We start from the raw sequence: 25992 nt of genomic DNA, 5'->3' as shown, positions 1-25992 counted from the left end.
TATCACACATACAAACACGTAACCGATCATACATGTGCGTCAGTCAATTTCTCTGCGTCTGCTTTGAGTATTGACATAGTGTGAATGCATATGGGACTATAACATTCTGCCTAAGAATGGGACTTTCCTATTCTTATTGTTTGTATAATTCGGACTCCGTTCCTTTTAATTCTTAGTCATAGGTCTGGTTCAGTCTCTATCACTTGATGGAAAAATCATACTTGCATCAGCACTAGATTACAACAGTCATATGATATTGAATACTTATCCTTTCTACGTACACATTACAAGAAAGTCTGTTTTTGACCTCCGTGTCAAACAGAAGTCCTGTGATGTGAAACCGGCACTTATTCACGAAACTCAACACTCAGACCATGCTCAGACTTTCACCTCTTCCTATGACAAACATGGATGGAAATAACGTCATTGCTTCAGTCTCTGCTTGTACTGCTCGATAGTTTCAAGAGTTTCGAGGGAAATCCACTGATAAACGTATTTGGTGGGGATTTTCCTGGCTCACCACCTGTGACGTACTTTGTGGTGACAGGAACTGTGCGTGGGGCAGTCCAGGTATTTAGAATAAATAATGCGGAAGTCCCAGTGACGTCACGTTTAAATATGGCGGCGCTCTAAGCTAAATTGGAGACACAGTCGAAGCGACGTCGAGTTTGTAGCTGTTTCTCGTCGTTTGGAGGTAAGTTTTGCCCAAGTCTCTACTTGCTGGTACACTGACTGTGGTTATAAGTAGTCTGATAGTTGTGGAATTGTCGTGTTGTGCCACGTGGCTGCTGGAAGGACAAGTTTCTTGGGGCATTTCGGCTGTCGATTTCACCAACAGTTTTGATTTTTGTGGTGTTGGCTGTGTTTGCGTGGGGAGGGGGGTCGGTGTGTTGGACGGCGCTTCAGTTCGTACTCTGGCGTCTATTCCTTACGATATGGCCTAGGATAACTTCTCGGTGTGGTTAGAAGGTATGTTTGGAGTTCCTAGGCGTTGTTTGGCCTTTTGGGACAAAGGATTTCTGCATGAAAGCGGTGGTCATTGTTGTCGTTCCAGCGAGCAGCCTAGCCTCACGGTGCGAGTACGTTTCCTCGTAAAAATTATACACCGAATCAGGCCTAAATTATTATTCTGACTAACCACGGCCCACTGAACTAAACTCCCTATGTTACTCAACAGGGCAGGAAAGGGTGGGGTGTTAGGGCTTCCAAGAATTTCCACCTTGTGGTCAGTGTACCGCACTCGGGGGCGAGCGAATTTTCAAAAGCTCTAGATACGGTTTGTGCCCACCAGCCTCGAGTGCTGGTGTTTGTTGTCATATTCCATAAGGTGTCAAGCAAGCGTAGAGGCTGATAGCGAAGAGTTTCTGTGAAGAAAGAAGGACGGTTAGTTGACATTAGAGGAGAGTATATACCATCCACATGAACCTGATCAGCCCGTGACCCGGTGCTCCTTTGTGCAGTCTGACCTCCAACTCGCCTGGGGGCAGGCCTGATGATTTTGTTTGGTGTGAATTAGACCGTGGTCAAACCTCCCTTTATATAGGCCAACTCTCCACACTTCTTCTGTTACTAATAACCCCATCTTGTGTGTAAGAGATATACGTACTATAAAAACTAGCTAACTGTTGAATAGTTGGGTTGCGTGTGAGGGTATCTGAGTTATTTCTAATCTCTCTGCAGATAGAGAATGTTTGCTTGGAATGTTAGCATATACAAACACAGTGGGAATCGTCAAACACTTGACATATCGTTAGCTGGTGCCTTGTGTCTGATTTCTGATGCCCCAACAGTGCAAATATAAGGTGGGCCCATATGGCAACAGTGTCTTTACGTAAACAAAATATCGACTTGAATGCCCAGGTGTGCTGAGTAAGGGGTCTGTTAAGGTGAAACAAACAATAGCTTCAAATCTCTCAGCTGTAGAATGTTTAAAAGCTTTGCACCTTCACCGAGTAAACATGGGTTTAGGTACAGGCCCGGCTTCCACCTAAAGATTTCTTCAAAGTGTTTAAGATATTTGACATATTCTACTTTTTTTACCGTGTCGTCATAGACGGCAGGGGTCCCTGATAATTACTGTGTTCTTCAGTCTTGACTTCCTCAGTTTCTTGTCTTGAACCTGGTTTTGATACTCATTGTGAAAAGGTCATAAAGAGTGACCAAGGCCTTGCCAGGTGGCCTTTCGTTCTCTTTACTGTTTAATACAAAACTCTCCCAGGGGTAGATTGAAAGCTACTGGGGGTCTGTGCCCGTTTGTTACACAAAACGTATTGGCCATCTGAGGGGATTTAATCCGGCTGGCAGCTGGGGATGGGTGGTTGCTGAGTTAAGTGAGAGCGATAAAGCCCGACCCTGTCAGGAGTTTCAGCAGAGATCGTTCCTCAGTCAGCTGGGTGGCCTAGTTAGGAAAACGTATCGCCTGGTCAGCACAGAAATACATACTGGACAAATATCAGGATTTATGAGGTTTTTACACATGGTAGACTCAAGGTTTGATTACAGCTGGGGCTGGTATAAATCATACATGTATGATGTGGTGTCTGTTATGGTTTGGTCGGACTGTGTGCTGTCAACTCATTCTTCACAAAACAGTGAATGATGGATCTGATCAAGTCTGTGTTATGTAGCAATATACTGATCTTATCTGTCAATCATGATTAGTAACTTACATGTATGACCAATGACAGAATGGCAATTAATGGTTCAGCCAATGAGAGAGTGGTATGGAATATTTGCATTTTTATGATATCATTTTATTACAAATAAATATATTTCCATTGTATATTCTGTTGTACTACAGGATTGATTCAACTGCAAAAACTACCGTTTCCTTTCTAAGAATATCCCAGGAAAATACATGAATGTATAGCTCTTTGTTATACATAAAAATATTTTCATTGTCTCAAATAACTCTTTGTATTTCTGGTGCCATATGGACATGATATTGATACATGTACAAATGTATTACCAAAGATGAAATGAGCATACACATGTCATGCTCTAGTTTTTAGATATTAGGACTGACACAGCTATATATTAGTGAATTGTTGACTAATAGCTGACAGGTGTTTTCTGTAATACAATCAGAAAGTCACTGAGTCAGCTTGTGCTGGGAACAACGTCAACATTTTTGTTTATTCTGCAATTAAATACACTATACAAATACAATCAATCATTTTGCTATGTACACCAATAGAGCACAAGAAAACCTTTGCTCATTACATATGATGAATTGTATACATTTTGTACATCATAATTTCAAGCATATGTGTACATGTACTTACGAGGTTACCTAATTCCTTCCTTAATCTACCTGTAAACATGATCTAACAAGTTTTTGCTTACTGCTGGCAGTGATTTAAATACTTAATCCTGTAAAGTGTAATGTTATACTATGACAGAGAGACAGAGGTAAGTATGCAGTTCACCAGCAGGGCTTGAAGTTTACCGGGTGCATGTGCACTTTTGTGCTCCCAATACTGCAATAGAACTGTATGCGAAGAATTTTTTTGTGCACCTCAATTTTAGTAGTACTAGTAGGTCTCTGGTGTACTGTCCGACCTATTCCCAAAAATGAATTCAAGCCCTGCTCACTGAATTGCTGTATTCCTGAATGCCACAGATAAGACCAAGTCAGAGATGATGTATGTATAAAGGAGTGATTTGTATATCAGAATGCTGAGCAGGAGGTCTTATATAGGCCTGCCATCTCCCATTGGTCTCCCCATAACCCCAAGGTAATCTGCAGAAGTATCATCCTACCATGACTAAAACAACCTTTGACATCTTTACTTGGCTGTACAAAAGGGCAATACAGGCTCGTACCTGGGAGATTACTTCGGGATTTGTTACGCTGACGTTCTTGAAGGTAAGAAACAGTCTTCCTTGAGATGGAAGGGGCTAAGACTAGGGTCTGTATGGGGAACCCTGGTAACATTAAATGGTAAATCAAGGTAGGGCATGCAACATTTAATAATAACTTCCGTTGTGTCCTTTCAAACAATCTGACATTCAACTTTGATGTACAAATAATTTGTGAAAAACATAACATTTACCAAGTATTTGTACCTCGTAACAAGTAACATGAATCAGTAAGATAGTACTTTAGACTTTTCAACAGGATGAAAATTTAATAGCCAAACATTTCAAGTGTTATTCCAACACTCTTCATCAGTGAAATCATGTTTACACAGGATTTCTGGAACGAGAAAAAAACAGGTTCTAAATAAACAAAACAACTAACAGTTAAGTTTAGAACGTTTTTTTTTCTCGTTCCAGAAATCCTATATAAACATTTCACTGATGAAAAGTGTTGTAATAACACTTGAAACGTTTGGCTATTGAATTTTCATCCAGTTGAAAAGTCTAACTGTCTATCTAACTGATTCAAGTTTTCTACCCTGGATGACTCTTCTCAAACGTATACAAAGTATCATGCTTTGTAGAATTATAGTGACCAGTTATACTTCAGGAATAATTGAACGACAACGCTTGTTGAATTAGAGATTCAGCTACAATTGACACAAATCAAAATAGCTCACTATACTACTGGAGGATTTGTAGGTCTGATTTGTCAAGATCACAAGAAAGTTTCCCAATGCCGTGACCTTCATTGGAAAGTGTTGTGTAACAGTGTCTCAGATGGCTGGAGATGTGTGTGTACTGTAGCCATACAGTCTAGTACCCTGAGCCTGGCTTCGGGGCAGGTAGATAGGAGAGTTTGCTTTTAAGTTTCAGTTAAAACTTTAAAAAAAGGCTTTTGAAGCATGTGGTTTCTCAGCCTTGATATTGCAATAACTTCTGTGTATTGAGAATTCTGGTTTTGTTTTTGGTGAGTCAGTTTGTATGTTTGCTTGTGTTTCCAAGTTATTTCCACATGCTAAACATGCACATGTGTGTGTGTCAGTTTGTATGTATACTTGTGTTTCCATATTTATTTCTGCACGTTAGACGTGTGTGTGTGTTTATATGAAACTGACAGGAAGCTGGATCAAATGTCCCAGAAACTTCTCAGAAAATGTAAAAAAAATGCACAAAAACTCTATACGTAATTACCTCCCTGAGGTTCGAAATCTCTGGTTTCTGTATTTTTACTGTGGAAGTGGACTGTAGTGTGTTGTCTCCAGAGGTATACTGTAATGGAATATTTGGAGGCTGATGTCAGTGTTTCTAAGGGAGTCAGACAGGTTCTGGCTGGTTCTGCCCTGTTATATCTCATCCATTGAGTTGTAGTTGTGAGTACGCTGTGTCTGTCAGAGATGTGTTGTAGTAACACAAGCCAGGAGACTGTTGTGGCTTGATGACTTGACTGGCAGTGGCACCAATCTCTCCAGATGACATTTCTTTCTGCTAAGAAGGTTTAATAGCAACCATTTTTTCTAGGAAAAAAGGAAATGGAACAGTGACATCATAACCTTTACTAAGAAGGCTACTGTATATGTCAATTTTTTCATGGAACATTTTTTATAGGCAGTGCCTAATTGAGGTATTAGGTACAAATGCTACTGGTATTAGGTACACAGCCCTACACATATCCCACCACGATTCATAGTGATAGAAGTCCATAAGTATAAATTATCACAGCCAAATCATCCAAGTTTGACTGTTGCCATCAGTTTTCAAGGTCAAAAGGGACAGCGTGACATTGATATTATCCAATGTGCTGTCTCCGACCATGAGTCAAATTATTACCTCGTTGCTTTGTTATTCTATTAGTTCGGCGCCCATTTCCGGAAATGTCTCTAAGCTACCGAAATGTTGGTATAGATGGACCATAATAGGTCTGTACATATTTGATGTCCCCTGTCCCTATGGAAGGGTGTTATTCAATAGACTGTCCCGAAGCCCTCAGAGTCAGCCGAGATTGAGACACATAATTGTATTTTACATATTTGATACACTACTGCTGTCTAGATTACAGTTTACCGGACGTAAAAAGCTGCCAGACAGCCGGCTATGTTGGTAAAAATTGAATCAAGTTACCAGAGAAGGTATTCAAGTTCAATATAAGGGCATGCGAGGGATGCAATAAAATTATTAAGATGATAGAACAAGTCTGAAGGACTGTCAGATTTTATTAGCCATAAGGGAGACATGAAAGAGCACAGAGGGAAGGGGCTTGAAAGGAAGTGATATTTTGATGGGGGAACAGGTTTTCTTCGTGTGAACAATCTGGGGAGAAATTTTTGCATGAAAAATCATTGGAATATGTCAGAAAACATGTAAGTACAAAATATTTTAGCAGAAAAGTTTGACCTGTTTTATTATTTTCAATCTGTCGCCTAATGGGAATCAGCTGATTTGCTTATTTTCACTTGCAGATGTTTTGAGCACAGGTTTTCATGTGCAGAAAACCCTAACTCTTCAACACAACAGCCCCTCTTCCCATTTGACTCAAGATAATGAAAAAGCTCTGAATGCTTGTTTGACCCCTTCAGTGTTTGGTTTGGTCACTTCTGTAAACAGGTCAGGGTCTTACCCCCGCTCAGAGTTGGAAGCTAACAGATGCACGCTGAGAGAAAAGCGCTCTCTCGTTGAGTAAAGAGGCCGCAGTAAAAACAGGATTCGTAGGCCACACCAATTTAATTCCTTGGTTCTCAGATTCACTATTATCATTTTCATTCACTTTTTGGTTCCTGTGATTTCATTTGGGTCTATTGCAGGATGTATAGGCCTGTTTTTTTTGTTGCCTTAACACTATATTGAGGATTCCTGCAAAAATCTGAGAAACAGCAAATGAAGTTGGTATGGCCTTGTTATTGCCAACTGGACCACGGACCAGCTTATGCTATATGTCATCACAGGAGACAAAAGACTTGCATACTTGTTACTAAAGTCAGTGACCACTCCCAGAAATCCTGTAATGCCTCAATATCCCCGTAGTGAAGACTTATGACCATTTTTGGCCATGTGCTCTCTGTATCAGCCAGCCACTGTCAGCTCCTACTAGATAAAGGTATTGATTTTTTTGATGGGATTCTTTCATTTGAAGTTCCAGCTCTTGCTTCATCCAAGCAAGATTTAACAAGCTTTTGTTTCAGGGAAAGGGAATCCATGGCCACACAGAGCTTTATTTGGAGATCCAAATCACTTAATGAAAGTTTGAAATCTACAGGTTTTCTCTATTGATACACTGTATCATGTGCAGACCCTTTCACAGTTGGTTTTTAAATTAAAGTCCCCTCATTTTCAGAAGCCTACCAAAAACTGCTCAGTCACAGAATGCTGAATCAACCATTTCTGTCTGAGATAACTAAGTTGCATTCATATACTGTGAATATTGCTAGGGTAGATTCAACGTAATGATGTTGGAAAAATAGACCAAAATCAATAACTTAAGGTTTTGATCAGTGACTTACTCTATAACACAGCTTTACTGGGGTATCCATTTATACTTCATTACATTGTTCTTGGATGATCTTTTTTTGTTAAAAAGTAGTATTGATATGAGTTATAATCCAATAGAAATATGCTTGTTGGCAGTCATCTACCATTCATGTACCAGAAGCAGTGGTAGAATTACTTTTTTCAATGTTCTGCAATATTGCAGAAGAGTCAAAATTTTGTTCTGCAATTCGGAAACACATTCTGCAAATACACAAGTCTCCAACCTAATCTCAACTTAATGATGCAAACTTGCAGATTGTAGAATTTTTCCTCTGCAATATTGTAAATCTCTCTGCAAAATGTAGAATGCAGATGGGTATTTCGAACACTGACATGACTTCAGCCTTGTCATCTCTACGATCCATTTGTGTGCAGATTTCCATGCTGTATCGAACATCTTCCCTACCGTTTGATCGCATGTAAGATACTGCTTTTGAATGGGTGATCTGAAGGTCACACGGACCAGGGTACAAGCTTAATGGGCTGTTTCTGGGATATCTCTTCTATGGTATCAAAATAATTGAACTTGGCAATGGAAGTCCCCATGGAGTGATGAGAAAGGGTTTAACGGCCTACAGAGAGAAAATTGAGAACTCACCAACTTATTTTGAGATTACAATAGTCTATAATATGTAAGCTTCATGTGCCAGTCATTGAGAATTGTGGACAACGTAATACCTAATGATGATTAGTAAGACTATCATGGGGGCATTGGCAAATGCATGGAGGAGCAAAGTACATGGTTTTCATTTTCTTCGAATAAAACTATGAGGTATGACAAAAATTGCCACTCCTAAAAGATCGATGTGAAATTTTCCTATAGTGATGGCTTTTACATGAATGGCAGAATTGAAGTTGAAACTATGTTTTAAATGACCGGAAGAACTCATGCATGTTTCATGGTCATTGTCTTCAACTTTTTCCAAGTATTGATGCATTTCTGTTATTACATCACTCATGTCAAGACAGTGGTGTCATCCTCCATCGTCTAGTTTTGGTTGGATTGTCAGTGTGTGTGTGTGTGTGTGTGTTTGCAGTTGGTGTAAAGTAGGTTGACAGCAGATGGGTGGGCAGAAGATTGACAGCCAGAATGACAGGAGGACAAAAGCTCAGACACAGGAAATGGGGTGAACTTGAAGGTCCCAGAATCTAGCTGAGAGCCAGCAGAATTTGAGGTCAACATGAGGGAATTCAGGAAGTGTGAAGTGCCTAAGCGACCTCCAATCCTGCACAGTTTCTGTCCTAGTCCATATTTAAGTATATATCTTTATCGTTTGTTTATTTTAGGCTCAACGGCCCATAGTTTACAGACATACATAACATGACACAAACACATCTAAATACAAACAAACATTGAAGTATGTACAGATAAATTTAGCTGAGCTGGGCCTGCCGCCAGGAAGCACCCTTACGGTGGGCAGACCAATCTACAACAAGAGTTCCACGATCTCATACCTTCGCCAAATGATGTTAACCCTTGCGGTTGAAGAATCATACAATTTTAATCATTGATTTTGAAAATAAGAGCCTCATTAGCATGGATTACATCAGTTGATCATATTTTCCACCCAATGACAACCTTATCTTCACAAAAAGGCTATTATAGCACTTTCTCATAAATTATGCAAATGAGATCATGATTTGAATAAATTATGTTTATTGATGTTCGCCTTCACTTAACTTCCAAATGTGGCAAGTATGAAATTCCCAGAAGTTACAACTATGAAATTATAAAATATTCCCATCAATTATGCAAATTAGGTCTTCATTTACATAATCTATATCCTCAGATGTTTTTTTCGTTCTCTATTACATGTCACACGTGTTTCATAGTCCTATTATCGAACGAAGCAGATTTATAGAATTTCCTCATTAATTATGCAAATTAGCTCCTGATTTGCATAATTATCATTTGATCGTGTCAAGCATCACTTCAGCTACCTACATACCAAAAATCATGACAATCCGTCCACCGGTTCTTGAGTTATCATCCTTCGAAAAATTTTCAACAAATGCTCCTGCAGTTCCAGAACAAGGCGCTAGGGAGGCCAAACTTATGTCCCTTCTTCCCTACCCCAAGAGCTATCTACCAACCAAAATTCGTGACCCTGACATGTCCAGATTGCGAGATATCAAAACCGGAAGTTCTGCTGCAGTACCAACAAAAGCCGCCAGGGGGCCCAAAATCTAATCATTTCTAGGTCTTATCAAGACCTACCCACCTACCAAGTTTCATGACAATGCATACTAAGCTTCTTGAGTTATGCTGTTCACAGACAGACAGACAGACAGACGGACAAACGCTACTGAAAACATAACCTTCTTGGCGAAGGTAATAATGTCGCCAAAACAGGCTTGAGGATCAGGCGAGACGCAAACGAATACAGCGATTTCTGGTGGTTGGCATCAAATGTATCACAACTACATGCATCTGCACAAATAGGTTGCTATTAGTATTACTAGTACCTCTCGGCTGAGACAAAAGCATTTTCAGCCAGACAATCTACTCTGTTATTCCAATAAATTCCCATGAAAACCCAAGATTTTTCCAGGAAGTCAGAAATCTCTGATTTCTTGTCTTGAGGAGTGAAATTGGATGGAACATGCAGGGTCACCGCCAGTGGGGTCACAGTTAGACAGGTTGGAGCCAGCCTAGGGCTGCTTTTGTCCAGATAACACTGCCTGCTCTAATCTCAGACCAGGCCAAACAATTTGTACCTGGGCATAACACTCAAGTTGATGAAGGTGCACTGATCACTTGTCTTATCTCCTATGCCTTATGGCTGTATTCAGTGTGGCTGTATCTGGAAGAGAGAGGAAAAATAGAATTATGAAGAAGATGCCCAATGAAGGGAACCAGTACTTGAATTTAGCGACCTTACTGTTTCCTTAAGTACGTGAAGAATGCCAGAGGTCGAAGGGAAAAGTAAAAGATGCTAGAAGAAAGGAAGCAGGGCTCAAATTACCACTTACTTGCACCACCAATCCAAAGTCAGAGAGAAGATATGAAAAGAACAAACATTTTTCTTGCATGCAGTTTTGGGTGTTTTGATGGTACCCATATAATCAAATCAATATGGCCTAAGATCATTCCATCTGTCCCTTCTGCTCATCAGTTACAGTTTGCACCTGTAGCCTGGATGACTGGGCCATTGTCATGATCAACTGGTTAGAATGATAAGGAAACGCAGTTCGTCCTTGGGGTGTCAACTTCTGACACTAACTCTCAGTAAGGGGTCATGAGTTCGGATCAAGTGTACTTGGAATTGAAGTTTGTGATATATCATTTTGGCTGATATATTGTTTTTCTGCTGCTGACTTGGCAAAAAAGATGACAGGCTGTCAGCTTTTCTTCTTGGGTGTTGTGGTACCAATGTGTCTTGTTTTGGTGCGTTGAACAGTTAAGCCAAATAATATTTCAGTAAAACCAGTGTTACGGCCATCATTTTGGTCTTACGAAAGAACAAAATGTTCCTGTATGCACATTGTGGAAGATGGCTGGGATGACTGTTGAAAGGTACAACAAATTTCCACAGTGTACCTGAACAACGATGACTTCTGAAATTTGAATAAACTGTTCACCGAATGTTTATTTCAAACTTCAAATGTCTTCATAATGAAGGGAACCTATATGCATGTGTTTGACATCCTATTTCAGTATTTGTATGCCGGGGTTCCCATACTCGCAAGAAATATTTCTTAGGGAGTGAGTTTGGGGGCCCCGGCATACAAATAGGATGGCACCCAGGCTAGAATCAAAGACAGTACTGATAAATATCAAGGCCCATACAATGTTTTCATCTTTCTCTATAGTATCTGAGAATAACGCTGCATACTATGTGTGCACTTTCTGATCATGACTGCTGCTTTTAGTGTATGCGTTATGGTATATCATAATGTATTCAATGCCATTCACCCTCACTTTCTGGACTAAAGGGTCGGCCAAGATACCTTCAAACTTTTCCGGATAGTTGACTGGTATTATAGATTATGTGCCGAGGACATTTTTCCTTTGGAGTAGATCCAAGTATGTAGGCATATTGATTATAGTGTTTTAGTAACACTCTCACTCCCGTCTGCCTTGATTGGGTCCCAGGAAAGTAAAAGTGGTGCCTTGAAAGTGAGAGTGGTACAGGAAGACGTGGATGACTTTGATGTATTACCTGATGTCTTACAGCCCAGATACTTGGTATTAAGGATGAAAATGCCCCTCACTTATTTCCTTCTCAAGCGAGGGTCCTGTCAGTTGGATATACATGTGCCGTGTATGATTATATCTTGCCCAGGTATCTTCCTAATCCTATAGTGAGACAAGTACATGTACATGTTGTATATGCTTGTAGAATATCAAGTAGTTTCAAAGTACAGTCAAACTTTCCTATCAACCACTATCATATAACAAATTATATGCAGCAGCGTGAATATCATCGTAATCTTTGGACAGGTTAGAATATATTTATGGTGTCCCTTTGACTTTTCCGGAAGGGAATTCAATAAACAAAGCTCCAATTACCCAATATATCATAATAATGCCACAGTGTTTAAAAAGTAATGAACTTAATCAGATTGTAGTGTTCCAGTCCCTATTGGATGATAGGATGATGTACCTTGGCCCTCTCTATAAATAGATAATTCACAACATTTGGCTTCATCTGTTGATACCACCTGGTTTTTCTTTCTGCATGTGTCTATAAAAATAAACTCAATTCACATCCAAGCAATAAGGAAGATGCATGTCCATGAAACAGCAGCCAAACTTGACCTTCTTGGCTCCAAACTTGGACTTCATCACATTTTATAACCACCTCTTCCTGTCGTAAAAGTGTTGAGATTAAAGATATTTTCATCATAAAGGGCTACTCATTAGCTGGCAGGCTGGTAAGGCCACAACCTCGGAGCAACTCACCTTTTTATATCCGCTCGTGATGGGCGCATTGCTATTTTGACTAATAGCCTATAAGCCCCAATTGCTTTCATTGAATTCTTTATTTCGGCCCAATCAATATGTTCTGCCTTTACAGGGGCGCAGCTCTGTGTTCATTAAAGTTGGTTATAAGGGAAGGTTGCAGGCCCCAGGCTGTTGGTCTTCAGGGATTTCACCAAGCATTTTGGAAATGTTCATTCTGAGCCTAATGCGACCTTGCTAACATCAAACAGGACCTTTCGTGTTAACTTTGTTAGGCAATCTGCCAACATCGATATGGGAAAGAGTAACAAAGGGATTTTATATTAGGTTCTGTCTATTACTTCACTTTTAGCTGACTGCTGCCAGTAGCAGTTAAAAGTTTTCTGAAGGAATGGTTGTTTGAAGGCAAGCCAGAAAAGTGTTGTGCATATTCAGTGGCTCATTCCGTGCACCCGTCCACTCTTGTAAAGCAAGTTTATTGCAGTGTGTGCTTCTTGGAGAAGCCTTTATGTAGTTATAACAGGTACGTACGGCCACCCTGAAGTGTTATCATCTATCATTCTCTTGCAACTCATCAAAGTTCTGTTTTGGAACAAGTAACGAGCAATAAGAAGGGCACATTCTGTTGATGGTATTAATGCTAATTATGCCACACTTATTTGATTTGCTGGTTCTCCTGTTTTTGTAGGAAATCAATGAAACAGTCAGGCGAAAAAAAAACATTTTGGGATCGATTCAGAACTGAATGGTACACGTACAATGTCTTTTTCTTTTTTTTTTCTAATAAAAAAAATGACGTGGGCAAATCTGAGAACCACCTTAGCATGCTTACAAAGTGCCAGCTTCCTAGTCCACATGTGTAATGAAGATTGTTGGCTTGTGTGATGGACAAAATTACCTTCATAATGAACTGTGCTTGCTAGAAAACATGTGCTGAACTTCTCCATTCAAAAGGAGCTTCAAATCTTCAGACATTGACGGATGGGAGTTCTTAAAGTTTTCTAAGAAAGGAAGACCAGCGTGCTGGTTGATGTATGGAGGTAATCAATACATTACCAGCGACCGTGCAAGACAAACGCATTGATCAACAGCCGGTATAGATATTAGCCAACTTTTTTGACTGCAAAGGGCAGGAGCACTGAGGTGTGATATATGGTGGTAATTAATACAGGACGTCCAGTCGCCCAGCCCAAAGATTTATTCCGAGCAGACTGATGAATTCATTTATTTTCAGCCAGTCACAATGGCTGCGTGCTGCGTTGTCAGTCAGGCAGGAAATATGTATCGATTGGATAACATTTAATGTGCGGCGTATAAGTCGAGCTTCGTTTGTTCGTTTGCGCACTTTTCTAGTCAACAGGAGCAGCAATACATCAGCATTAGTCGGTGATACGTATGTGTTGGTATTTTTAGCATTCAGCAAATCTGTTAATCCACACAAAATTGTAGAAATTATGCTGATACTGAAGGCGGTCAGAAGTACCACATACTGATTTTTAACTGATAGAATAAGGACAGTAGTTAATAGTTTAATGTAAATGTAAAATGATACGGTCTACTTGGCTAATGTATTGATTTTCTCAGATGTTTTTATCCGGTGGTGATCTAAAAGACAAAATAGAAAGTATTCAAGCATGTAGTTAGTACTTCATCATTAGATGTCTGTTTGATCATTCAGAAGGTCTAATCTTTCCATTTACCTTTCCGTGTCTGTGCAGGTGTAGATCAGAGCTGATTCGCAGCTGCAGACAGACGTAGACAGCTGGAGCATCTGCAGGTGGCCGTGACAGGTACGTGCATGTTTATACGCCATGTGTTTGTCATAGATGATACTGTAAATTCAGTCATTTTTGTAGGGGCTCGTAATAGGAGGGGAAATGAGTTCTTTGTGGTGTTTTAAGATTGTTGTTGAAATGATTCTGTATTACTGTAGTAATGCTATGGAAATGCATATTTCCAGCGTCATAGGTAAGTGTCTTAAGGCAAGGCTGTTGGATCAAACTGAAGTGGATCTTTGCATACTCTATATTACCTGAGTGTCCTGTTGTTCACTTAGTATAGACAATATTTAATGGCCCTGTTATGAACATCATCAAACAGCGACAAAAAGAAATCAAAGCTTTCAAACTGCAGAAAACAATTTTGAATTGTTGTGAGAATGTCTTGTTTTATTCATTATTGTGAATTTCTTGCTAATTCTGTTCATATTCCAGACTTAGAGTTAGACATTGACAGCAAAATTTAGGAAGCAGAGGATTGCATGAGTACAAAAATAACTCTCCAACCTTGAACAGTACAATCAAAGTATGTCATACAATTTCCTTGGTTGTTTCTATTAATTCATAAAAAACTTAGAATGCTTCCTGGAAGTCTGAAATCATTGATTTCTTGTTCCTACAAGTCTGAATAGTTCCAGAGAAAGTTCCATGTACTACCACAGGCTGAAAACTTTCACAGGTTGGCCATCATTATAGCAACACCCCTCAAGATATATTTAACCTGACATGACCTCTCCCCAACTGTGGTAACCCCTGACTCCAGGTGAAAACCACTAATCAACAGCTGAAAGAAAGGTCACGGTATTGGAAGTCATTAATAACCAGTATTGGTCAGCCTGCCAATCGGTTATCCTGACGTATTGGTTCATCCTGACAGGTTTAAGGCTAGTTGACGATCGCTGAGAAACCACACCAGAGTGAGGTCGTGTGGCATAAACGGTAGCATGTCCAGCTCAGGACCAAGAGGTCCTGGGTTTGAATCCTACTCATGTCACCGATCTTGTGCCCTGGGAAAAGGCACTTTACACAACTTCCTCACTTCATTCAGGTAGAAATGAACACCTAGCTTCGATTACGAAAACTGGTGTGTTACCCCTAAAAAAAGCCAGTTTACTGGTTATGTAAAACAAACAAACACAGTGACCAAAATTTGATTTTTGTGACCCATGAAATCATAATTGGAATACACGATGCAGAATGTAAAAGACAATAAAACACACAAAGAACTTGGTTCTTTATCTATGAATTTGTGAAGCGATTGGTTGAATGTTTGCTCGCTCAGCAGTGGCAGTCTCTAGGGGGAGGGGGTCTTACCAGCCTTACCTGTTCTGATGACTTTATCATAATGTGTGACCCTTCTTAAACCAGGCCTCAGGCCCAATCTTCAGATGGGTATCTAGGAGTTGTATCAGAAAAGGTGTTATGAATTGCCAAGTGCCATAACTCAGGGCCTATGGCACGTCCTAAGGGCCCCGTTTCTTATGCCCATTTAAGACCCAGGTGTAGGTGTTATACAGGAGATCCATAAACCCGGGATCACCGGGCGTGTGTTGTGTGTGCCAGGGCTCAGGCTTCAATCAAACCATATCTCCAGGCAGATTTCAATCGGATTGCGGCGCTCTTACCATGTGGTGATGTCAGATAATCGTTCCCATTCGTGGCGGGGGAAAATCTCCGAGCTATTACGTATTGACGAACTAATTTTAGTGGTTAGACCCTTTCACACAGGGTCAGGGGGAGTCAGATTGGTTCCACAGATCCGGCTGAATTTGGAGTCAGAGATGTGGATCAATAATCCCCCTATTTCTCATACAGAAAATACCTGCAGGAAAAGTTTTCAAGTCCTATTCAGAAAAGTTTCATTTTGCTATCATCCTTCATGCTTAGATGTTGTACCATCCTCTACGATCATTTCAGGTCACTTCAAAGAACATACTTTTGGCAATTGAGATCTAAAGCTTTCTTTCACCACGACTTTGAGAAGCAGAGCCCAAGACACGTTGGATCAATTTGTATCCCTGTATCTGTATAGCCGGTATTACCACCCTTTGGCATAACACAGCAGCTTCATGGGCACACAGCGCAGCGGCAGCTGGGTATATTACATTTACACTGAACAACTTTGCACATCTAACTGTAAGAATTTGTGAGTTTAAAGCTATCTAGGATGCCCAGTATACTTAGTGCCAGGAAGTCCCACCCTATGAATACGGATACGGTAGTTTTAGGAAAAAATGTTTTGAATACCTCAATCCTTTGTTGATAACACCGGTGAAGGCATGACTATTTCTTCGTCTTTTCTGAGCTGGTAGCATGAACTTAGTAGTTGTATTTCCACCTGAGTTTATTGGGTTATTTTTGTACATCATGAATAGTCTGAATTGTATGAAAGCTAATGTAGTTAATTCAGGTCTTCGAGTGACACCCACTATTGTTTTCATTTTGGATTAACAACTTACTGATCCTCCCGGCTTTTGGATTTTTACCAAGCTTGCTTGAAGATCAACATCAGAGTACCGAACTTCAGAATGTAAAAGATCTGGGATTCTCTGTTATCTGCAAGTTTACACAGACATGCATAATGCAGAAGGCAGCGTGAGTGATGAAAAGCTCAAGCGACTTGACCAAGTCTCTGGAAATTCTGCCGACTTCTCAAGAACGTACAATTTCATGGTAGGAGGGGAAAGTAGGCATTTATGGAGTTTTAATTTTGCAGCTGAAACAACTACAAAATGTATTATTAGGCTCCGCCTTTCCAATAGATGTGTTTGAGCAACCATGCAGTTATCAAAATTGGATTTGTATGACCCTTAATTTTATAATTGGACTATGATGCAAAAGGTAAAAGTGTAATTAAAAAATTTGATTCAGACACCTCAATTACGTTCACCCCTTCTACTGAGGATGACCTTATAACCTGTCATTCTTCCTGTCAATCTCCCTCCACCCACATGCTATCAACCTACTCTGTCTGCACAAACAGATATACAGTAATAGGCATTCCTTGCTCTTGTAGGACCATTAATAGTCCAACTTCTACATATACAAATCCACAGCTTGGCCACCCAAAACAGTACTCCTACATGGAATTAACCGTAATGCCATGATTAAGACTAGAGCTACATTTGTATCTCCTCCAACTTTACTTCTATGGAGAAAAAAAAACCATGTCCTGGCCGCTGGATCAATAGGTTTCATTTCCATCCCTGCCTCTGTGCTGTACCTGAATAACCAGGGCTCATAAAGCCAGCCAGTGTGGGGATATCAGGTTATGTGTGAAGGAGAAATATGAAGGGTGAAAGCTCCTAACCTTTCCGCTCCAGATAAGACATGAAGGTAACAAGAAATGATGTATACACATTGGCTTCCCTTTGTGAAATGTGGATGACATCCCAAGAAAGGAAAGATATTGGTAACGTTTGTGTCTGCGATAATGCGAGCTCACGATATTGTAGCGGATGTAAAGGATGATTTATTTCGTCAATTCTGAAAGTACAATGGCCTTTTTTTGTATGCGCTGATGTGAATTTTTGCCATGCTGATGCAGCATGGTCGTGATGCTTCATAATCCACGCTTCAGCTGTCAGGAACAGGTAGAAGATCATGTTTCATTTCTCATGATGTATGGAAACGGCCTGTGAAGAATGGGTTACAGTACTGTACACGTAAACCCTCCTTTCCACCAGAGAGCAACCAAAATCAGATTTATGTGACCCTCGATTTCGGAATTTTAATACAACCCAGTGTGGTTTGTGTGACAAAAAAAAAAACACATGAAATGTTAGACTTAGAGAAAGCCAATTTCTCATCTACGCAATTCTGTCAAATCGTTGGTCACTCATCAGCAGTAACCCAGCTAGTGGAAAGGGGTTTTAAGAAAATGATCTGCCAACAGGGCCTTTTCTGCAGCTGAAATATGAAACAAGATATAAAAGTATGGTTTGAAGACAAAAGAACACATGATATAGCAAAGAAAGCCAATTTCTCATCTACGCAATTCTGTCAAATCGTTGGTCACTCATCAGCAGTAACCCAGCTAGTGGAAAGGGGTTTTAAGAAAATGATCTGCCAACAGGGCCTTTTCTGCAGCTGACCTCATCACGCCTAGTCTGGATTGCTGAGTTGATGGGGTTAGGAGATCACAACCCGCCATAACAGGTGGCTTCTAATCAAGCCCTCGCTCCCCATGAATCCGTTATGATCCTCAGATGACAAAATCCATGTGGCCCCATGGAAGCATTTCATGACCAGTATCTGATGCACATGTCCAGGAATTCTACGTTTTTCTTGTTATACGGACATGGGGGAATTCAGGAAGCCAAGCGACCCTCCAACAGTTTCTGTCTTAATTAAAGTATTTCATACAATCTTTATGGTAATTTAAAAAAAAAGTCTGAATTGATCTAATTTGTTGATTCTAATAACCTTCAGTGGTAATTCCAAACATGACATTTTGTCTTGGAATTTTTGGATAGATCATTGAGGACATTAATTATGTACAGAACATCTTTAAGAATGTTATGCCAGTACTTTAGTTTATTCATCCATGTTGCTTGCTCTTTTTCATAGGTCTTTTAATTTATGGGTTTTCCTTGGAGCCCCATTGTATTTTTGATGGGCCTGAGAATAATAATATCAATATCATCACATTCTTGCAGATCTTAAGGCAAAACACACGAAGATCGATAAATTGTACAGGCCACATGAAATTGAAATGGACGACCCCATGCATAATGCAGGATGATATGAAGATGATTACTTTTGATGTATGATATCTTATCTTCTACAGGCCTTATTTACAATTCATGTTGCTTCCCCTTGTCACATTGATTCCTTTAAAATTGCATTGCGTTCTTTCATTTAGATGGTTGATGATGATGTTTAGTTATTCCTCAGACATGCAATGATGTTGATGATTTGTTCTCTTCATAATAGATAAAAGATAGGAGTGGAAAGGCAAAGTCTGCCATCTTTTCAACAACTGACTGCCTTGGCATATTCATTTCTGTATCTGTATCCATGCCCGTAGTCAGGATTTTGAATGGGGGGGTTCGTCCCACTGCTTGAGTGTACCTCGAGCGCCGTGCGCGAGGTTCCTAGGGGGGTCCGGTGGCATGCTCCCCCGGAAAATTTTGAAAAATGAACCTTCTAAAATGGCATTTCGTGCATTTTTGACAGGATTTCCAAGAGAAAATCAGAGATAAATTTTTATTCAATGACGAAGAGAGCAGTTTTTCTACGATTCCAGTCCATCTTTTCAAGAAAAACCTTGGACCTTTACATAAAATGTGGACCAAAAAGTGGACCTTTACATAAAAAGTGGACCAAAAAGTGGACCTTTGAGCCTTGTGGGGGGGTTCTTCCGAACCCCCGAACCCCCTCGGCTACGGGCATGGTATCTGTATAGCCCTTTGGCATAACACATCAGCTATTGTTGCTGAAAATATTCACACTGAAGTTGAATACATGTTGTACAATGTACATACACGTATAGGGACTGCATGGGGGTAGTCACACTGATACAAAACACAGTCGCAAAGGTGGAAATCTGCTGATTATGTATTAATTGATAAATTATATATTGGTAAATAAAACCCTTCTACCAACTTTAGTGCTCCTTTGCTAATAATTTAGAATAAGTATGAGGAACATAATTGTCATCTTTTTTGTTCTAGATAAAAACCTTTTTTTAAATATATATATAATAAGAGGACGGCATTTGCCAAAGGATAACACGGTGTCAGGAGGATATTTTAAGCAACATTCTAGATATGATAAATGATATGACTGAAGCAGATGGAAAATGCTGAATGACACAAGCCCCGGACGAACAAAAGCCTGTTATCCATCATTTCTGACAACAGAACATGCCATCACTTAACGTCAGACCAATAACTCTCTGTACCTGGGCAGATAGAGGGAAAGAGACACGGGGGTCGCTGGATGTGCTGTTGAAATATACATCATGCAGGCAACCTTTTGTATCTGACATTTAGTGTGTCCAAGGTGTGTTGTTTTCACAGCTTATTAGGAAGCCTTTGTTAGATGCTTTGGCTAAGTGGTGGCATGGTAGTCTCGTGGATTGGGTTCTAGGTTTGAATCCCTAACAGGCCCCAGTGTTGTGCCCTTGAGAAAGGCACTTTATAGCAGACTATGTAAACTGGAGACTACATTGTTTCAACTGAAAATACTGTATTTTCTAAAATATGCCTAACAGAAACCCCTTGGCGCAGGCCTCAAAATAGGGTTAATTACTACTTAAACATGAATTTTGTATGAAAGAAAATGTCTGTATCTCAAGAGCATTCATTGCATCGAAAAATTTGTGGTGAAGTTTTGTTCATCTCATTGATTTAAAAGATGAAAAGTCAAGGTCACAAAGTGAAGGTCAGCAGACATGTCCTGATGACGTCCCAGATGAGTATGTCAGCCTGCATACCCTACAGGGGGAATGTCATCCTTTATGCAATACTTGCTTTTTCCACCGTATTACCACCAAATCTGGCTCACTAGTCAATATGTATCCAGACTACCTCCCAGCCATAAGGTCACAGCAGGAGATTGTGGATATTAGATAGAAGATGGCAACCTTGATTCATCGATGGATGAGGACACGGGACCATCTGACAGACCCACTCAGACTCACCTGCTGACGGATGATTCCAGGCAAATCACTTACTTTGGAGTTTGAAAGTTTTTACATACATGTATTTTATGGTATTACATCTCAACACAAGCTCATAATGCTGCAAACGTATGTCCCATTTTCTCACCACTTAAAATTTGTTACTCCCTTAATGTATGCTGTCTTATTGAAGCCAGTGGGAAAATGCATAATACACATGTAGTTAGTAGAATCAACAAGAAATTCACAATGAATAGAAAGAACAAATACCTATTTCACAGAGGTTTGAGGTCTTCAATTTCTTGTTTAACTGCAATGTTGCCATCCTGTCCCATGTCGATACGTTTGTATTTTGTTTGAAAAATATTCAAGATTGATCCCTTTTTTACAAGGCTGAGCCAAAACTAAGCCATAATGAGGTGTATGATTGTATGTCTTTGACTAGATGTCAGCAACCATTATCTTTATTACCCCAAACAGCAATTTCTTTAATTTGTACCCTGTCAAAATGCAATGCCTTGAATGCTGCAGTGTGCAGCATAATCCCAAGGAATGTATGTATAAATTTACCTATACAGTGTTGTTGCCAAAGCATAAACTGGATTCCATCAGTGATATGTGATACCAGTTATAGCATTCAGGGATAAAAACACAGGCTGTAAAGAGATTTGTTTGGGGAGAATGAATGCAACAGTAAAACCTTTGGGAGAACTGTGGCATTTTTACTGTTTACGATCAATTGATAATGACAAAGACTAACAGTTACACGATAATCATTTGCAAGGAGCATTCGTCAGGTTTTAAGACCTTCCAGAGAAGATAGAGCGGACCAGAAAAGGGCCATAGATTGTATATTGACAGAACTGATATTAGCTGTGACATTAAAACTCAAAGGGACTGTACAATAACATGTATCTTTTACTTTCTTTGGTTATGACAACATACAGTCTTCTTTACAGTCAGATGAAATATGACCAAGCCATGGCGACAAAATTCTCACTTATTTTCCTTTCCCCTAATTCATAAAGTACGTAAACGACATAAAAGTGACATTTTTTTGTCATGCCATTAACAGTATTTTTGCATGATGTAAAATGTATTCCCATTAGAGATCTTAGTTAGGAGCCTAAAATGTACAAAATGTACAGTCATTGATGGAATGTCAATTAATCATTCAGTCAAGTTTATAGAAAAAGTACGAGACCAGTAGATATGTACAACCTCTGACTACCAAATGAGAAGAGACATCGACTAACTTTCATTTAACAAACCAAGAGCTCAAAGTATTATTAATGGTTTTGATGTATTTAAAGCTCAAATCATGCATTTGGGATATCAGGTCAGCTAGAAGCAAGGATCAGTCATACATGTATACTGCTGATTCTTGCAATTTTATTGACAGGTCCTTCAATGTTTACTGAAATTCACAGGTAGAACAAGTACTGGAATAAAACCTGTGGTAGCTGTGTTGTACAGGTGTGATTTTAGCTCAGATATATCAGGTAGGAGACTGCAGACGTTACTTTCCAGGATGAATCTCCTGCAGGCCTCTAGGGCAGTCTGATTGGCACCTGCGGTGGTCAATACCCAATAGGGTAACAAAACGCAATTTTCTACCCCCGTGGACATAATTAATAGGTATGCCAGGATGGCTCGCAGGGAGTTCCGATATGATATAGATCTGCATATTACATACATCTAGTTGATATGTACAACCACCCCACTGCCTCCGTGGATACAGTATGTCGGCAAGGGTATGTACATGTACATGTACATGTAAGCATTACTTTGCAGGTGTAACATTGTTAGTTAGGATGTGAGAAGGTAAGGTATCTTTGGTTATACTTGGGCCATGGTAACATTTGGACCAGGTGATATTTTGGGCCATCACACAGGCTACCATAAAATTATTCAAGTGTACATTGTAGTATGCATGTAGTTAGTACTGTACTGATACAAAAATGTATACATGTATTCACAGTGTCATAAATTTCTGGCATAGTATTAGTAGGCATCCTTCCATCAAATTTGTGGCATAGATTACCAGTAATCTCCAAGCAGATAGTACAGTGGCATGGCTGTAACCATTGGTCAAAGGAGTGGCCACTTGGGTCAATGGTCACTCCTTTGGCTATGCCACCAAAGGATCTGCTTGGAGATTAGTATAGACGTTGCTGAGAAAATTAACAATTTTGCAACAGTTGCTGAAATCTTGCAAGATTACTATGATTAGTATGAAACATGAAATACTGTTGGTGGTTTTATGTTTCACCGTGACCTCTACACAGTAAAATCACCGTAATTGCAAACAATGCAAATTTTACTGTTGCAAACTTCAAACACCACAAAATTGTGTCCCCTTGTATTGAAAATGTATTCCTGATCTCGGCTCTGGTTATTTTGACTTGTCGGATGGATAGCCTTTGGAATGCGGAAGTGGTCATGTTATGTTTGGCCTCACTAAGGTGATTACAGCTGAAAAATCCCCCTGGATGGAAAGACATCAAAAATGCATGATGTTTTGAGTACCTCAGGATCTGCTTATTTGGATACTTGGATTAGGTTGGATCAGATTAAGGGATAAAGGCACTGATCTCCCATCTGTTTTGACCCAATGATAGTATGACCACACAAGCTTGAACGATACAAATGCCTTTTTGGGAGAAATGTATGCGTGGGCATGTGCTGGCCAACATGATAATTAGCCAGTCAAAGTTTTAGATCGATAATTATCTTGTTCATTATCTTGAGTGCGTTTGAGGCATGGTTCAGCTAATTAGTACGACCATATTGTTTAATGCATGCCAATACAAATGTTCCCTTGATGTTTTGTAATCGATAGTGCAGATACCAATACATGCCATGTTGCAAGCCCACTCAGTATCTGAGTCAGATAGATGCATTATAATGTCAGGGCTGAAATACCTGTACTAGATGCATATGCACTTTGTGTACCCAGAATTGGAGCTGTGCACCTAATTGTTGATTTTGGGTGCACTAGTCCACCTACATGTACACAAAATGTAGATGTCTGTGTTTATTTGGTTTACCTACATGTATGTAAAGGTATTGTATACAGTATCAGTGGTCGAAATACTTTTTTTCAGTGCTCTGCAATATTGCAGAAGAGTCAAAATTTTGTTCTGCAATTTGGAAAAACTTTCTGCAAAACATACTAAAACATACTAATAAAAGACAAAAAAAACAGTTACTCAAGTAGCTGTATATAATTTTGGTGCTACCTAAAACGGTCAGACTATTACGTTTCTCATCAGTGACACTAAGAGACTGAAGGAGAACTGCAGGTTTATAAGCAAAAAGTATTGATTGATATGCAAATTAGTGAAGACAAATTTTTGGAAGTCCAAAGGGAAACAAAAGATAGACAAGTCAAGACAAGGATGATGCAAATTAGTGAAGAAGCTCCTGTTGTTTCAGAACAGGAGCTCAAGTGTTGTCTGTCCTTGATAGGACCTGAGAGTGCTAGTTTGCTAAATTGAAAACTATTGAATCTGGAGTCTATTTTTCCTTCTGCAAAATTGCAGATTGTATAAATTTTTCTTCTGCAATCTTGAAAATCTATCTGCAGATTGCAGACTGCAGACAGGTATTTCGAACACTGAGTATATTCCTTACATCTGTCAGAAGAATGAATAAAGCCATTGCTGTATTACTTTTTAACATTCTGAAGTTACCTATAGAATTTCACAAAAGGTTATATTTTATAGAGGATTGAAAATTCAAGAAATTGTATATACACAATATTACCTACATGTAAGATTCCAGGAATATGATCAGTGGTTCTGCAATATTGCAGAATGTCAAAATTTTGTTCTGCAATTCAAAAATACATTTTCAGCAATTCAAAAATACTTTTTGAAAATGCACACTTAAAAGTGGGGATCTAAACATGGCATATACAACATTGCATGTTGGCAAACATTTTACATGCAATTTGAAAAATATCTGCAAAATTACTTGTATATTATAGAGTCAATAGTAACACAAAAGCTCCATTGAACCCCTTGCCTGATTTTTTCAGTCTGCACAGTTGCAGGTTGCTTAATTTTTGTTCCGCAATGTTGAAATTGTCTCTGCAAAATGCAGACTGTAGATGGGTATTTCTAACACCGATGATGTAAATTGAATTATTTGTCAACCATAGTTTGACAGCAAGGCGTCACTATTCCGAGGGAGCAGTCTACATGTCTGCTATCAGTATCCTCCTTTGAAGTACGGCTCATATATGTGGATCAACTTGACAAACGACCAGATTTTTCTGATGGCTGCTGAAGGCTTTTGTTGCTTGGGCTCATACATTTTCCGTCACATAAGTCTTTGCAGGTTGTTAACTTCACAAAGGGACTGGTAGAAGATACGAGGTTGCCCTTGTCAGGATAAAATACTACCACTAGTTCCTTGCCTGGCCTTAGTCCTTTGGTATGAGGTAAAGAAATAAAGTATATTATCTATATGTCATTCTGCAAAGCCATTGGTTAGAAGCATACCTACATGTACATAACAGGTGTACCATCTGTCTAAGGATTTACCCAATCTTCCACTTTGTTTCATGCATAAGGAGCTCTTTAAAACGTGCGAACCATACTGTACTTCAATTCCCAAAACTTTTAACCATGTGGTAACAGTTCAATACTATCACTTAATGGTAGATTAGTTCTTCTCCACTCAATAAGTCTTTGGCCGTGGATCGCAGTTGTCCTTAACCAATCAAGCCACAATAGTACTCCTGAGACCATTAAACTGTGTTGTGATATTCCTCACTCCCAGTTTATACCCCAATGGGATATCTCCTTACATTAAAGTGTGACCATCGTTTCCCTGAGTATCCATTGCCATAACATATTTCTCATTCTCCCCATGCCTGTGGCACTGTTTGTTCATTTGCGTAGAATTGCAACAAGGAAATTTGAAGCAGCAGCCCCAATTCAATGCTACATTAGCTTCCCAAGTCATTATGATGTGAGATAAATCCGTGATTTGCTTTCCTCCTGTCTGAGCACATAGGCAACCATTAAAGAAAGCGGGCCTTAATTCCTTTTTGATTGCGATGCCAAGGAAACCCATACGAAGGATTTCAGTGCTAAGTCAACTGTAGCAAAATACAATGTTTATGTATTATCCACAACAAATTGATATGTGTGGTGTGCATTTACCATAAAGTTTAGTCTTAAGTGAACTGAAATATGAAGCTGAATGTCAAGTGAAGGCTTTCAGAAAGTTCTTCTTACATGTATTATAATATTTCAGCAGTTAAGCATCATGTAATATTTGGGGGA

At 39.5% G+C, this 25992-nt stretch overlaps 1 protein-coding gene across 2 annotated transcripts in view; it reads left to right on the top strand.

Moving 5' to 3' along the window:
- Positions 1-573: 573 nt before the first annotated feature.
- Positions 574-25992, top strand: part of LOC109478277 (bifunctional heparan sulfate N-deacetylase/N-sulfotransferase 1-like) — a 69067-nt gene continuing 43648 nt past the window's right edge. For both annotated transcript variants that reach the window (XM_019779736.1, XM_019779735.1), the window contains exons 1-2: positions 574-694; positions 14011-14082. The gene's annotated coding sequence lies outside the window, so the exon portion shown is untranslated. The remainder of the gene's footprint in view (positions 695-14010; positions 14083-25992) is intronic.

This window comes from Branchiostoma belcheri, unplaced genomic scaffold (assembly GCF_001625305.1).
Source record: "Branchiostoma belcheri isolate BF01 breed outbred unplaced genomic scaffold, Haploidv18h27 scaffold43, whole genome shotgun sequence".
Lineage (NCBI taxonomy): Eukaryota > Metazoa > Chordata > Leptocardii > Amphioxiformes > Branchiostomatidae > Branchiostoma > Branchiostoma belcheri.
The sequence above is the reverse complement of the archived record's forward strand: the minus strand, read 5'-3'. Positions and strand labels throughout refer to the sequence as shown.